Source organism: Jaculus jaculus, chromosome 9 (assembly GCF_020740685.1).
Source record: "Jaculus jaculus isolate mJacJac1 chromosome 9, mJacJac1.mat.Y.cur, whole genome shotgun sequence".
Classification (NCBI taxonomy): domain Eukaryota; kingdom Metazoa; phylum Chordata; class Mammalia; order Rodentia; family Dipodidae; genus Jaculus; species Jaculus jaculus.
The window spans coordinates 12,569,597-12,584,931 of NC_059110.1; the positions used below are offsets into that span (position 1 = coordinate 12,569,597).

Here is a 15,335-nt window from a genome sequence, read left to right on the forward strand (position 1 = left end):
TTGTCACTGGCCACTAGTCAAAATGCTTTGTCCTACTACAAAAAGGAACTAAAACAAAAATAGAGCCCCCCAAATATATGTTGTTTACCCATAAAATCCTGGGTATGTTAGAAAATTTGGTGAAGTTGGATGCAGATATAATGTCAGTGGAATACACTTGCTTCCTTAGGATTCTCACGGGACCACTGTCCCCAGTCCTATTGCTCTGGCTTCACCCCGTGCTATGCATGGTGCAAAGCTCTTCAAGTTCAATGACAGTATCCTCCCTGAGCATGGTGACATTGAACCACACTGTCACGGATGTAGAGGGTCACCCCTGGTCCCCATGCAGTGTGTGCAACCTTCCACCACGTCTTCCCCTTTCACTTCTCTTTCGCTCCGGATTCATCTCTATCTTATCTCATACACAATAGTTTTATCCAAATTAAGCCAGCCGTTTCCTTAAACAAATACAGCTCCTTTCTTTAGGGGAATTCAGACTAACAATGAAATGTCTCTTAATTATCTCCTGTTCGTGTAGGCGCTTGCTTTTGGGTAGTGGTAGCACATAGTTATCACCTACAGCTTTCTTGGATGTCAGAATCTATGGATTTGTTTGACAGTAATCCCGGGGAGTTTCTGGAGGCTGTCGGATCGATTGGGTGTTGATGGAGCATGGCATGTCTACAGGAAGGTTTTTAGAGCTCAGAATTAAGCAGTACATTCATCTTCTTTTGTCATCACATTACGTGGGTAGGATGTTTTGAGTGCTGACCCTACATCGTAGCATGTTAAGGCAGCCTCTCGGAGGCCACATGACTGCAGCTTCGGATGATTTGGTCCCATCACCTTGTGTGGCGTATAGTTCTCTTGGAGGTGTGGGGCATCAGAAAGGTGTGAGACTCTTCTGATTTTGGTCTGTAGGAATCTCTGTCTTCAACAGGGAAGACTTCTGCAGGATTGGCTCTACACGGACTCAAGACAGAACCTCAGACATATGTAGGCTCCTGTCCTGAGGCATGTTGGCCAGATGTAAAAACAACATCCAGGGTTCCATTAGCAAGACCAGTATGAGAATGAGCTTGATGCCCCGTGGCCAGGGGAAGTAGTGAATTGACTAATGGCATATAACATAAGCACCCTTCCTTATCTTTCTTTCCCCCTTCCCTTACACACATTCTCTGATATCTTAATTATATATTTGTTTTGATTTTTTTTTTAAAAGGCCTCTATGAGTACTTAATTGCAGTCATTTAACTGCTATCTGTGTGAATCTCATCCGTGAAGTAAGAACGCTGTCTACTTCTTTCCAAGTTAGGTTCAACATCTCAGGGTCCTAAACCTCATGAGTTGACTATTTTATTTCTCCCCCTCTATTTCTTATGCTGCTCAGAGGGAGAGTCTGTGCTCTGTAAGCTGTGTGGGGTCCTGCGTCCACAGTTGAAGCAGTAATGGCATGTCCTGTGGGAAGTGTGCCATAGGCCACGGGCTATGACCACTAGGTACTTTGCATGCAGGCTCTCAACTGATCCTTAAAACACTCTTATCTGGACTCAGGGGGCATAGGCCTAGTGGAACAGTCTTGTAATGATGGCCACGCAGGAGGATAAGGCAGAAGGATTGCAAGTTCAAGTCCTGCCTGGGCTACAAGAATAAGCCCAAGGTAAGCCTGGTTAGTGAGGCACTGTTTCAAAGTTTAAAAAAGAGGGTGCCAGGGAGATGGCTCAATGTGTAGAAAACACTTGCTATGCAAACATAAGGACCTTAATTTCATCCCCAGCACCAGTGTAAGAAGCCAAGCATGGGTATGTATGCCTGTAACCATACTCCTGATTGGGGCAGAGACAGGAGGATCAGTGGGGCTCACCGAACAATGCCACGAACCCCAGATTCAGTGAGAGACTCTGTAAATAAGGCGTAAATAAGGAAATAAGGTGAACGAGTGATAGTGAAGAGCACCTGATGTCATCCTCTGGCCTCCCCACATGTGTGCATGAGGTGTACACATATGCACACACATCACACACATGTCACACACAAATATACAAACACATCCACACCAAAATATGAAAATAAAAATGGTTGGAGATTTAGCTCAGTGGCAGAGTGTTTCCTAGCTAGCATACATGAAGCTCAGGTCAAATCCTTGGTATTGTGGAAAGATTGGTAGTGGGGAGAGAGGGAGTAAGGGAGGGAGGGACCACGCCACCCTCTCCTTCTCCCTGGATCCCATCATCCTCCCTCTCTCTCTGGACTCCACCATCCGCTCCCTGTATCTCCTCCTCCTCTCTCTCTGGACCCCATCTCCTCTCCCTCTCTCTAGACTCCATCATCCTTTCCTTCTCCCCAGACCCCACATGTCACATGGGATTCTATGTCCCATCCTTCAAAGTCATGACTAAGGTTAGTAGCCACAAACATCCCAGCTAGGAAAAATCCTGGTATTTAAAGCCACGCTCTCACTTTTCCTTGTCCTTAAAGATAAAGTACAAACCCACTTCCTGGCTCAGGAGTCACTTTGACTGGTTCTCTTCTTTCTTCTTAATATACCTCACCTTCCCAGGCCTTAGCTATGGAAAGTCTGCTTCCTGCTGTTTTATGTACCAGCTATCCTAAGCTTTGGCCCATGGAAGGTCCCTGTTCAGAAAACTTCGTTTCCATGCCCTGAAAACCTTTCCCAATATGATTGCAGCAACCTTGTTCCTCCTTATAGAAGTCAAATATAATTTTAATAGTTCCTCTTCCTTGTGCACTTATGTTATCCTCTGACCTAAATTTGGCCATCTCTCTTTCTCCTCTCTGAGCATCTTATACTATTTTTATTATAAGACATATTCTTCTTTTTGAATACTCGTCTGCTAATAGTATCTATAGGGGAAAGCATGGGTGTATACTGTGGGTATATACCTTTAGTACTTTAGTGTCTGATGTTTAATAGACACTTTGATGATGTGTGTTAATTTCAAAAATAAATCAGAATTATGAAACTTCAGCACTTCCCTGGGGAATTCTGAAGGATGGAATTATATATAAGAATTTAAGTATATATGTATATAAGAAATAATTTTCTATCAGTGAGGTTTCCATTTCTACTTATAAAAACAAACACAGTGGCTGGGGAGATGGCTCAGTGAATTAAGTAATTGCCTCACAAGCATGAATGCCTGTGTTTAGATTGCCAGAGTGCACCCACAGCCCACCCACAGCCCACCCACAGCCCACCCACAGCCTGACACGTAGCACTAGTGTCTGAAGTCCCAGCAAACTTAGAGCAAGAAGGGCGGCAGAGACAGGAGAATTGCTTAAAAGCTCATAGGCCACATGTGCTGTTGAATGCAGCAGTGAACAATGTGAACATGGAGAGACCCTGTCTCAAAGAAGATAGAAGGTGGGGCTGGAGAGATGGCTTAGCAGTTAAAGCGTTTGCCTCCCAAGCCAAAGGACCCCGGTTCAACTCTCCAGGACCCACAGAAGCCAGACGTACAAGGGGACGCATATGTCTGGAGTTTGTTTGCAGTGGCTGGAGGCCCTGATGTGCCTATTCTCTCTCTCTTTCAAATAAATAAGAAAAAATATTATTTTTTTTAAAAGAAGAGAATAGAAAGTGAGGACCAACAGCTGAAGTTGCCCTTTGACCCTCACATGAGCCATACAGCATGTGTCTACCCACTCACCCATACAAGCGTGCACACACAGAAACTAATTCTTAAAAAAAAGACAGGAAAGAGTGCATGCAGCTTTGTATTTTCTAGAAAGGTTCCATTGTCCTACACAGGTGTCACACAATGGTTCCCATCCTTGATAACATTTTGTTAGGAGTTTCAGGACTAGAAGGAGGGCACAGGCATCTGATTCTGAGAACTAACCTGAACATAGGAAGTGAAATATAAGTGAGCTGTGTCAATCCAGTCCACTGGGCATTACCCTGATTTTTCATAAAACTGACTGAGGTAGATTTTTCTATTCCCATTTTTTAAAGAAAAAATATTTATTTATTTATTAGAGAGAGAGAAAGAAAGAATGGTCATTCCAGGGCCTTCAGCAGCTGCAATTGAACTCCAGATGTATGCACCACCTTGTTCATCTGGCTTACGTGGGTCCTGGGGAAGTGAACCTGGGTCCGTTGGGTTCGCAGGCAAGCACCTTAACTACTAAGCCATCTCTCCAGCCCTCTATTCCTATCTTTAGGTGACTTTACTGAAACTCAGGTCATTTAAGGAACCTTGCTCAAATAAGTAACTGGCAAAGCCAGGGTTAGACCAAATTCTTCTAACATTAGAGCTGGGCTCTTTTCCCTAGACTGCATGGATTCTCTATAGAGGTGAACTGAGCCCAGAAAACGGTGGACTAGACACTCCTCACAGGGCTGTGGATATGACCCAGCAGGCAGTAGGGGAGCCCAAACATGTCCTTGAGCTGGCAGACGAATTGGCATATGAAGCATTCTAATATTGGTATGGCATGGTAAATGAGGGAACTGTTGGAAACCCACTTAGGAGATAGCACAAAGCAGGCTTTGAAGTGAATTCTTGGATTCAAACTCTAATAAAATCTGAGGCTAAAATGAGAATCATTTCCTAGTTTTGGAGCCTGGGAAAAATGAAATGAAAATTGAAAGAAAAAGCTTTAATTAACTGTCATTTATTTTTTAGTTATTTTTGTTTTGCCTAGTATTGACTTCTTTGTATAAAATGATAGAAACTTGGCTTTTTTTTTGGTAAAGTAAATACTTATAGGTACCATTTGTGCTTTTGTATCATAAGTTCAACAGAGCTATGGGGCCACTGGGTAAGTTATCCAGCCCTGTTTCATTCAAAGTTTAGGTACGCTCTTGTGGTGTGCAAGCTAGTAGTTGGATTAATATACATTGTGTAGACCTTTCGATCCATTGAGGAGACCACCTGTCTGTTTGTCCCTCATTTCTGAATGGTCACACATCTGTGAGTTGAAATAACTGTAGCTACATTGTCTGTTTTCATCATAACTGCATGTCCATGACAGGTGAGTTTCAGAAGACCTTAGATCTGGAAGGTAGTTTTTTTTTTTTCTTTCTTGGTGTCAGTTTCATGAGAGTCTTTTATAGCAAAGATCTAATAATTTTGTAGCCTGGGCAGAATTTACCATTGTAGAAAAACATAAATTGAAAGCCAGAATTTTTTTATTCATGAGACAAGGTCTGGAAAGTTTCAGAGAGTATAGAGAACTTTACTTTCAGCTTAATGAAAACAACAAATTTGTTCTACCTGGAAAAGAAAGTGTCTTTCTCTCATACCTTTCAAAAGAAATCACACCTTGAAATATAAATTTTGGAAAAAATATCTAAATGAATTTGTCTTAGGCTGGAAAATATTTGTGTTTTCTTTTATTAGCCACAATGCAAGCAGTGGTAAATTTATGCTCTACTTGTATGAGCTCCTGTGGACCCTAGGGGCAGAAGATGCAGTAGAAACACCCATGTTTGTTGAGAGGAAATTACGTAATTTTGCCATCAATTATCAATTAATTATATCAACCTGTTCACAAAATGATCAAGAACCTCATAGTCCCTTAACAAGGCTCTAAGATGATGAAAATTATATGGTTATAATTTACCTGAATTCTACATTCATTGTCTTAGCTAAAAACCAGCTGCTGAGTGTATCTTCAACATGATTCCAGTGTTTAACACTGTTGAAGAGAATTCAAATAGCTATAAAAACTGGGAAACTTTTTTTCCCACCTAGAATATGTGTTAGAGAAGAGAGTGAGAAGGTGTTTTGTTGATGGTCTACAAAAGGCAAGATATGATATGTCAGTGACCAGTAGATCTCAAGTTGGTCATTCATGGACTATAAAATATAGCTTTATTTGCCAACCTTAAAATCAGGATTGCTTTACTTCTAACATGCTTGCAAAGTACTGATAAGAAATGAAGATCACAAACACCTACTCACTAACTTAAATTGGAATTGCTACATATAAATATTAATGGGTATAAATGTTAATATATGTATATACATGTTAACATATGTATATCTTGACAGGGAGATCAGTGATGTTAACTCTGAGCATCCATTTTTTTCTCTAAGTAAACTTTGACCAAGAACACTATCTTGACTTGATTCTGAGCTATTTCGAGGTCACTGATTGCAGGTTAAAGTAAGATCAAGTCACAAGAGGGATATATACAAAGAAAAGCAATTTTAGGCATGCTTACGCAGAAACATGTTTGGGTATTGTGCTTTTAGGATTCAGAAGAACTGGGTTAAAGTGTTTCAAATACTTGAAAATGGTTTCTTTTGGTGACTTTCCTGTGCTAGAGATTCTGAAAAGATACCTACTAATCCTGAGTGAGAAATAATTTTAAGCCCTGTGACAAAGGCTGGGAGTGAATGAATCAGTGAACATAAACCTAAGTTGTTAGAGGACAGCTTGATGGGTACAACGTAGCTACTTAGCCAAACACTAATAGTTCCCCTCTCCTTTCCCCCCAAAGCCAGTGTTCATGACCTTTCTAGCCATAGGCTTTTGACTAGATTTTCAGTACCACGTGTGAATTCTGCCCCGTGGAGCAAATCCAATACGAAAGGTATTGGTTACCCCTATCATGGCAATGTCACTATTGCGTCTGTGTGCACACCTTGCATGGTTGGTCAGTTTGTGTAGTCTGAAGGGTCCACTTCTGGTTAAGACCGTGGATGACATTGCAGCCTGCATACCACTTTCTAGAACTGTAACAGTTAGCCCCCGGGGAGGAGGTTTCCGGCTCAGCTCTTGTTTGATGTCCTCAGCATTCTGCTACTGAAGACCGTGGAGGGTCCAGCCACAGTGTCTTACCGTCCAGTTCTAGCGAGCAGCCAAGAGCGCTAGCGCAGGCTTGGGCGTCGGGTGTTCTTTAACGCACTGCTTTATCCACTAGGGCAGGAGGTAAGGTGAAGCTGGAGGTACTGGTGAGGGGGTGCATACATTTCTGCAGCAGTAGAGGAAGTGGCCAATGAGATGAGCTGAACTTTTGCTTTAATCTGCGGCTTTTTCTGAGAAGTCTTTATGTGAAGAATTTTGCCCCTCTGGCATGAGCTCTTTTGAGGGCCAGTGGCAGCTGCTTTCACCCACAAGCTGGTTGATCAGCTCATCTGTCATGCTGCAGTATTTATTCCTCCTCACAGTATGTTTCAACACACTTCAAAAAGAAGCTTTGCAGTCAAGTATTTTTATTTTTAGATTAAGTGTTTTTAAAGGGTCAGAACTTAGGGGAACATGTTTGGAACATCGTCTTCAAGAAAGACACACGAGAATGGTAAAGTCATGGGCTGAGAGTCAGAAGGCAGGTAACCCCTTGACACCACAGCCACCTGCTCTGGGCCTTGGCATACTCCTCTGCTAAAGAGATAGTCAGAGAGAAGGTTGCCATCCGAGAAAGAGAGAGTGGCATCAATAGTACAGGAGGCTCTGCGTTGTCCCCACTTTGAAGCTTATTCAAATGTTGGTGGCAAATTAACATTTCTTTAGTGACAAATAAGGATTTTAAAAAGTTGTTTTAAATAGGGCTGGAGGGATGGCTTAGCAGTTAAGGCACTTGCCTGCAAAGCCAACCCAGGTTCAATTCTTTAAGGCCCACATAAGCCAGATGCACAAGGTGACCCAAGCATCTGGAGTTTGTTTGCAGTGGCTGGAAGCCCTGGCGTGCCCATTCTCTTTCTCTCTCTCTACCTCTTTCCCTTTCTCAAATAAATAAATAAATATAAAATATTTTAAAAAGTTGTTTTAAGTATGCATGGTTAACACTTACCATCTTAAGCATTAAGTGGATTTAAATACATTCACATTATTACACAACCATCTCTACCATTCATCTCCAGGACCATTTTCCTATTGTGAATCTGAAACACTCAACACACTAAACAACTATCTCTTTATTCCTTCTCCCACTTGTTCCTGGCACCTGCCACATAGCTTTCTGTTTCCATGAACTTGACTACTCTAGGTCCATTATATAAGTGTCATCATAATAATATTTATTCCATCTATGTTGATGGGCTTTTCCACTTAATGTAATGTCTTCAAGTTTCAGCCATGTTGCGGCATATCAGCATTTTTATTTTATATTTTGATTTCATTCTTCTTTATGCTTTATTTTTATTTATTTATTTGAGAGAGGCAAAGAGGGAGAGAGAGAAAAAAAAATGGTCATGTCAGGGCTTCCAGCCACTGCAAATGAACTCCAGATGCATGCACCACTTTGTGCATCTGGCTTACATGGGTCCTGGGGAATCGAACCAAGGTCCTTTAGCTTTGCAGGCAAACCCCTTAGTCACTAAGCTATCTTTCCAGCCCTTCTTTTATTATTTTATGATTTAGGTTATTTCTTTTTAAGGCTTTTCTGGGGTATCCATGCACTGCACCTGGTTATCCATTAACATCTGCTGATGGACATCCATGGTGCTTTTGCCTATTTGCTGTTGTGGAGTAGGTTCCTGTGTGCAGAAACCTGCACAGAGCCTGTTGGAGACTTTGCTTTCAATTCTCTTGAATGCATATTCAGAAATAAAACTATTTTAAGGATTGTGTGGCAATTCTACTTGTAATTAAATTTTTTAAAATTTTCTAATTTATTTGAGAGCAACAGAGAGAGAGAGAAAGAGGCAGATAGAAAGACAAAAAGGTGCACCAGGGCCTCTAGCCACTGCAAATGAACTCCAGACGCATGCGCCCTCTTGTGCATCTGGCTAATGTGGGTCCTGGGGAATTGAGCCTCAAACTGGGGTCCTTAGGCTTCACAGGTAAGTGCTCAAGAGCTAAGCCATCTCTCCAGCCCCTCTATTTGTAATTATTGAAGGCACTAATTGCTTGCCATCCTGTCTTTCACAGTGGTTGTCCTTAGTCACATTCCCACTAATAGCACACAAGGGTTTCAGTTTCCCTGCACCCTTATCAGGATGCATTTATTTGTATATGTATTTGTTGTGGGTAATCACTATCCTAGTGAGTATGATATGATGATATCTCATTGTGGCCTTGGTTTGCATTTCCCTAAGGACTACAGACCATGACTATCTCTTCGTGCTTATTAGACGTACTTGGAAAAATGTCTAGTCCCTATTCTTTTTTCGAGGTAGGGTCTCACTCTGGCTTAGGCTGACCTGGAATTCACTATGCAGTCTCAGAGTGGCCTTGAATTCAAGGCGATCCTCCTACCTCTGCCTCCCGAGTGCTGGGATTAAAGGCGTGCGCCAGTACGCCCAGCCTAGTCCCTATTTTTGAGTCAGTTTTGTTATTTGTTCTTGAATAGCACCTTAATGGTACTCATGAAACTCATGCAAACAGCTTGGAGAGACTGGAAAGTTCTTTGAAGATTTAATGTATGTTATGCCATGTCAAGATTATGTGTTATATTGACTATGATTTCAAAAGAATTAACTACTTATTATTATTTATTTTTATTAGTACAAAATTCCAATATTGGAATGTAATATTTAGTTATCAAAATACTCATGCAGCTTAAAATGTTTGAGTTGGTGAACATTCGCAGTGTGTGGGAAAGCATGACACATTCTGTGCCGTCTCAGTTCCCGAAATGGAATGCAGTGTGTACACATGCAAGATTCAGGCGTGTATGTCCAACCGGACTGCCTGTGACTGGATGGCTGCTTTTTGCTTGTGTTTTTGTTTCCTGTAATGCACATGTTAAGAAAAACAATAAAGGGCTGGAGAGATGGCTTAGCGGTTAAGCGCTTGCCTGTGAAGCCTAAGGACCCCGGTTCGAGGCTCGGTTCCCCAGGTCCCACGTTAGCCAGATGCATAAGGGGGCGCACGCGTCTGGAGTTCGTTTGCAGAGGCTGGAAGCCTGGTGCGCCCATTCTCTCTCTCTCCCTCTATCTGTCTTTCTCTCTGTGTCTGTCGCTCTCAAATAAATAAATAAATAATTTTTTTTAAAAAAAAGAAAAACAATAAAGATTCTTTTAAACGCTAAAAAAACCCCCCAAAAAAACCAAAAAAAACCCAAAATAGAGTGGTGTTTACATATAATCTCTACAATCCTCCTGTATATTTTATATCTCGTCTAGATTACTTATAATACCCAAGACAATGTAAATGATATGCACAATTTATTAAATATTTTGTCCTCAATGATGTATAGACATGTACAGACATGTTTTTGTTTTCTCTGAATATTTTAAATCTTGTTGGTTCAGTCCATGGATGTGGAACCCACAAATCCAGAGGTCCATGTGTCCTTGGAGAGGGAATAATGAGTGAGAGACAGTGGGGAGTAGAAAATGATGACCGCAGTAACAAAAGGTTAACCACACAGGGGAATTTCGGTGTTTCTGAAAAATCTCACAGTCTGGACGTTGAACAGCAAGGCGTCCGGGGATCTGGGGTGTTTAAAAGCACCAGCCTTATCAGTGGGGAGTCAAGAGCTACGTAGGTGGGAGGGTGGAATGAGGGGTCAGTGGAGCCCTCCAGCAAAAGATGCAGCTGCCTGCAGTGGGATGTCTGGCCAGGGAACCCTGGGTGACAAGAACCAGGAGATGTACTGGATCACCAGCAACATCATCTACCACTGGTGTCCTGCCTCAGAGCCCGTCACTGTCTCCAAGCTTGAGGCCCAGCATCCTCAGAACCATTGCGATTCTCACCAGCAGTGCTTTGGTTTATATTTAGAATCAATGTGGGGCATCTTGGATTCCATAGGAAATTAATGGCCTTTTGTTTGTTTGTTTGTTTACTAGCCAGAAGCACTTATCAAATGTTTTCCATGTAGAATATCTATTTTAAGGTATTTTTAAAGAAGAGGTTCTCCCAGGATCAAAATATAATTATATTTCTAATATAGTATTAGATAAACCCAACTTCAACAATGTGCACCTGAAATATGTATGAAGATCTTAGTACACTTTTGGGCATTATGACACCTTGAAGGACCATTAGGCTAATGCAAAGATGACAAGGAAATGTTGAGATACAGAAGCATCCCCTCCAGGGCTCCATCCGTGACAAAAGACTGAGTCAGAAAGCTCATTACCGTTGCCCTTCTCTCTCTGTCTCTGAGTCATTCCTTCTGTTTTGTTTCTGAATTTCTTAAGCCTTAAAGAAAATATTTTTTAAAATATTTCTTATGGTTTACCGACCTTATGGTATGTGTACATTGGTACTGGCTCCATTTAGCCTCAAGAATCTGGCATGTCTACATTTTTACTAGGACTCAGAGAGGTCATGTGCTCTGTCTAATACCACAGTAAGTGGCTCACCGAGCAACATTTCTGCTGAAATCCATCGTTATTCTGCTGTGCCTTTGTGTTGACTGTGGATTCTCTTATTCTTGCTTTTCTGTTCTTGGTTAGGATAGAAGATCTGACTCAAGTTTAAACTTATTTATTTCTGAGCCCTGACCTGAGTTCTGTCATCTTATGAATAAAATACAATTACATTATTTTACTTTATTTCAAAAATTCACTTATTTATGTGTGTATAAGAGAAAGAGAGAGAGAGAGAGAGAGAGAGAGAGAGAGAGAGCAAGCACCCTAACCACTAAGCCACCTCCCCAGTTCAGTTTCCTTATTTCATAACTGTGTTAAAATGAGTTCCAATACTCAGAAAACGACTATTTCCCTCTGAATAGTACTTCACTGGTATGTGCAGCGTGCTCAGCATTAGCACTTATCTGGTGTTTTTCAAAATTATTATATTCTTAAAAGGGTTTCAAGCATTCTCACCGTCAAGCCTGCTTTTGATACATATAAGAAGAAGGAGGAAGAAGAAGGAAGGAAGAGGGTAGATGAAAGAATAAACCAAACAAAAAGCCCCCTTTCTTGTGTCCTGTAGCTTTTGTCACAATGTAGTCCTGGCAAGCACCGCGTGCTGCCCTCAGGCCCAGTTGATGCCTGCAGAATGGAGGTGGTTTACAAGTTAATCTTCCTATGTCCTTTCTGAGCCCACATTCTACTAATCATGAATCACGAGGCGCCTGTGCTCCGGGTCCTTCTAGAATCATTCATTACGGGCTGTGTGTGTGTATGTGTGTGTGACATCTTCATGTTTCCATGTAATTGCTTTCATTCACTTGATTCCAATGTTGTTTTATCTTTTTATGTGTGGTATATGCACATATGTGTGCAGATGCACACACCCATGTTCATGAATGTGGAGGCCAGGGGAGAGCATCTGATGGCCTTTTCTTACACACCTCTGCACACTTCCTTGAGATTGGGTCTCCCTCAACCCTGTAATGCTGTTTGTCCATGAGCCCTAGTGATTCTCCAGTCTCTACAAATCTTGCCTTCCTCCGCCATCTTCCTTCCCCACTCTTGGAATTCTTTTTTCTACTTCTTCTTTTTTTTAAATAATATTTTATTTATTTATTTATTTGACAGAGAGAGAGAGAGAGAGAGAGAGAGAGAGAGAGAGAGAGAGGGAGAGGGAGAGGGAGAGGGAGAGAGGGAAACAGAGGGACGAATGGGCACGCCTGGGCCTCTAGCCACTGTAAACAAACTCCAGACGAGTATGCTGCCTTGTGCATCTGGCTAACATGGGTCCTGGGGAATTGAACCTGTGTCCTTTGGCTTTGAAGGCAAATGCCTTAACCACTAAGCCATCCCTCTAGCCCTTCTTTTATATATATATCAATGTAGGCAAGTGTGTCAGTCACTGTCATTACTGGGATAAAATACACAACCAAGAGCAACTTGAGGAAGGAACAAGTTTATTTTGGGCTTATAGTTTTGAGGGGAATCCATCAAGGCAGGAGGCAAGCTTAGCAGAAGCTGGAGTCACATTATCACATCAGCAGGGAGGAAGTAGAGGGAAGCATGAGTGATGAAGGCCTGGCGAGCTTTCATTGTTTCATCCAGTTCAGGAACAAAGACAACTGCCCATGGGTCAGGTGAGTTCTCCTATCTCAACTAATCTAGTCTAGAAAAATCTCTCACAGAGGTCACCAAACATTTGTTCTCTTGGTCATTCTAAATCCTGTCAACCATCACAGCAAGTTTATGACGCTTCTCTTCTTCTTGCACAAATTTTACAAGCTCTGTGTATTACACTCTGTCTCACATCTCCCCTTCCTCTGTTCTAGAGAGCACTCCAAGTATGTCTGTATGTCACTGTTCATAGTTCTTTGTGTGTTGATGCCACAGTTTATTCAACTGCTCCCTGATGGGAGATGTGTGTGTAACTGGAGTGTTTAGGGTCAAACTATGGTATTTGGCAGCCCCAACAAACCAAGTGTTCTTAATATATCAATTATACCAAACCAACTGTTCTTAATATATCAATTCAAGAGACAAGTAATTGTGACAAATGACAAGAGTAAGTTTCCTCAATGTGGCCACATTAGGAAGAGAAATAGGTAAAAGGGTCCAGTGATTCTAAGTCAATCTTTGGAGCAATAATGTAAGGTTTATGTTTAAATTAAGGAAAAAGAAATGGGACGCGGGTAAGAGTTTTGTATAATTAATCAGTTCTAGTTGATCATTTTGTCAGTTCTGGTTCTGCAAGGTGGTTCAAAGAAGTTCTTATCACTGTCACCTCTTGAGGGGTCAATCTGGCTCTCAGGAGATCACTTCTGCTCCTGGGGCAGCCTTGTCCTAATGAATAATTGACCTCATCTGGGATGGATGGTATACCCTGTGAAGTTTTGCTCTTCCTGGAATGCAAGGTGACTGAAGACTTAGGATGATGAATTGTCTCTGTCCCTTTCGACTTGAGGGATGACGAGATAGGTTAGAGAGACACTCCTTGAAAGAATAGTACATCAACCTGCAGAGGTAAGCAGGTGACCAAAGTTGAAGGAGACAGGCAAAAAACAGACTCCGAGGTGACAAGCTTCCATCTGATTTTAGTTACTGTGTGGACCCAAGTGAGGAGTCAATGCTTTTTAGCAAAAGCAGCTTTTCAGTGCCAGGTTTGTGGCTGTTCTTTGTATTCTTCTCTGTATACAAATAGTACCACATAGCTCATACCAACACGCCAATCCTCAGAGAGCTGTGTAGGGCAAACCTCAGAAGTGGGGCTCTGAGTCAAAGGGCAAGCGTGCTTCTCTAGCCTGGCCCCAGCTTCTCTCATTTCATTTTGCATTTCCACCTGTTTTGTGTGAAACTGACTCTGCCAAACTTGAACTTGACAATTGATTTTATCTCTTCTTCAATCTCAGTTTGCCTCTGGCTTATATTTGAGAAAATGGTGTTCAGATTTTCCTCGTGGTCACCAGACTGAGTGTGCTTTGAAAGTTCAGTGGCAACAACTATTCTACACTGCCTGAGCTGTGCTTAGATCTTAATTTGCTCTTTAGCATGTGGGAGATATCAGGGAAGAACTCAAAAAGCAATGGGTGTATTTGGAGACAGGGAAAGTTTTTCAGTTTCTGGTAGTAATTTAGGTAGCTTCACTTAAATTTGGTTAAAGTGAGTCAGGCTTATAAATCCATATGTACTTATAAACACAAAAGCATATTACAGAGTTTTAATCTAATTTTTTCTCAAATTAAACATATAATTAAGACCCACAGTTTATTTAACAACATATTAACAACAATAGCAAACTTTACAATGAAAATAGAACAGATGATAAGGTACTTTTTGATTTTACAATTGTTTAATGGCAAAAAAATAGGCTTCTTGGAATAAAAGAAATAGAGTTCAATTGAAGATGGATAACCTTATTTTTACTTTTAACTATTAAATTCATTAATAAAGTCACATATTACAGTTCACTTTCTTCTGGTTTGATCTCTTGCCTTATGTAGCTGTGGAAATATGCCACTATTATTTTTGTCAATCAGCCTTCTATATTTTGACATCTGAAATTAAGTAATTTTGCCCATTGTGCAAAGGTATTTATAGCATGACAAATTCAAAGATAAACTTTATTGTTATTATGACAATGGATATTTATGTTTGCATTTATAAATCAAAGTTAGAATTCTTTGATACTGGTACATGAAACCTAGGTTCTTGCACCTGCTCAAAAATCTGCAACAGCCCATCTTTCGTTTTTTATTTTTGTTTTAGACAGGGTCTCACTAAAATTCCCAAGCTGTCCTTGAATTTGCTCTGTAGCCCAGTTTTGCCTTGAACTTGCAATCCTCCTGACTTATCTTTCCATAAATTTGGTTATTTTTTAAATAATTTTATTTTAGGTGTTTTTTTTTAAGGTTTCTAGCAAATTTGAGCAGAAGATGCAGAGATCTACTAGTGATTCTGGGTCCTTGTACAAGCATAGACACCCTGTCCATTCAGCCTCTTTTATCAGCATTTTCCACAGAGCAGCACATTTATAACAATTGACAAACTTACCTTGGCACCTGCTTAGACAGATACTGTGCGATCCATGGCTTCTGTCAGGGTTCCTTCGTTATGCTTAACATACTGTGTGTTTGG

At 41.1% G+C, this 15,335-nt stretch overlaps 1 protein-coding gene across 5 annotated transcripts in view; it reads left to right on the forward strand.

Annotated features, from left to right (window-relative positions):
* The window catches only part of Ipcef1 (interaction protein for cytohesin exchange factors 1), a 178,637-nt gene that overhangs the window by 101,146 nt on the left and 62,156 nt on the right, over nucleotides 1–15,335 (forward strand). The window lies entirely within an intron of this gene.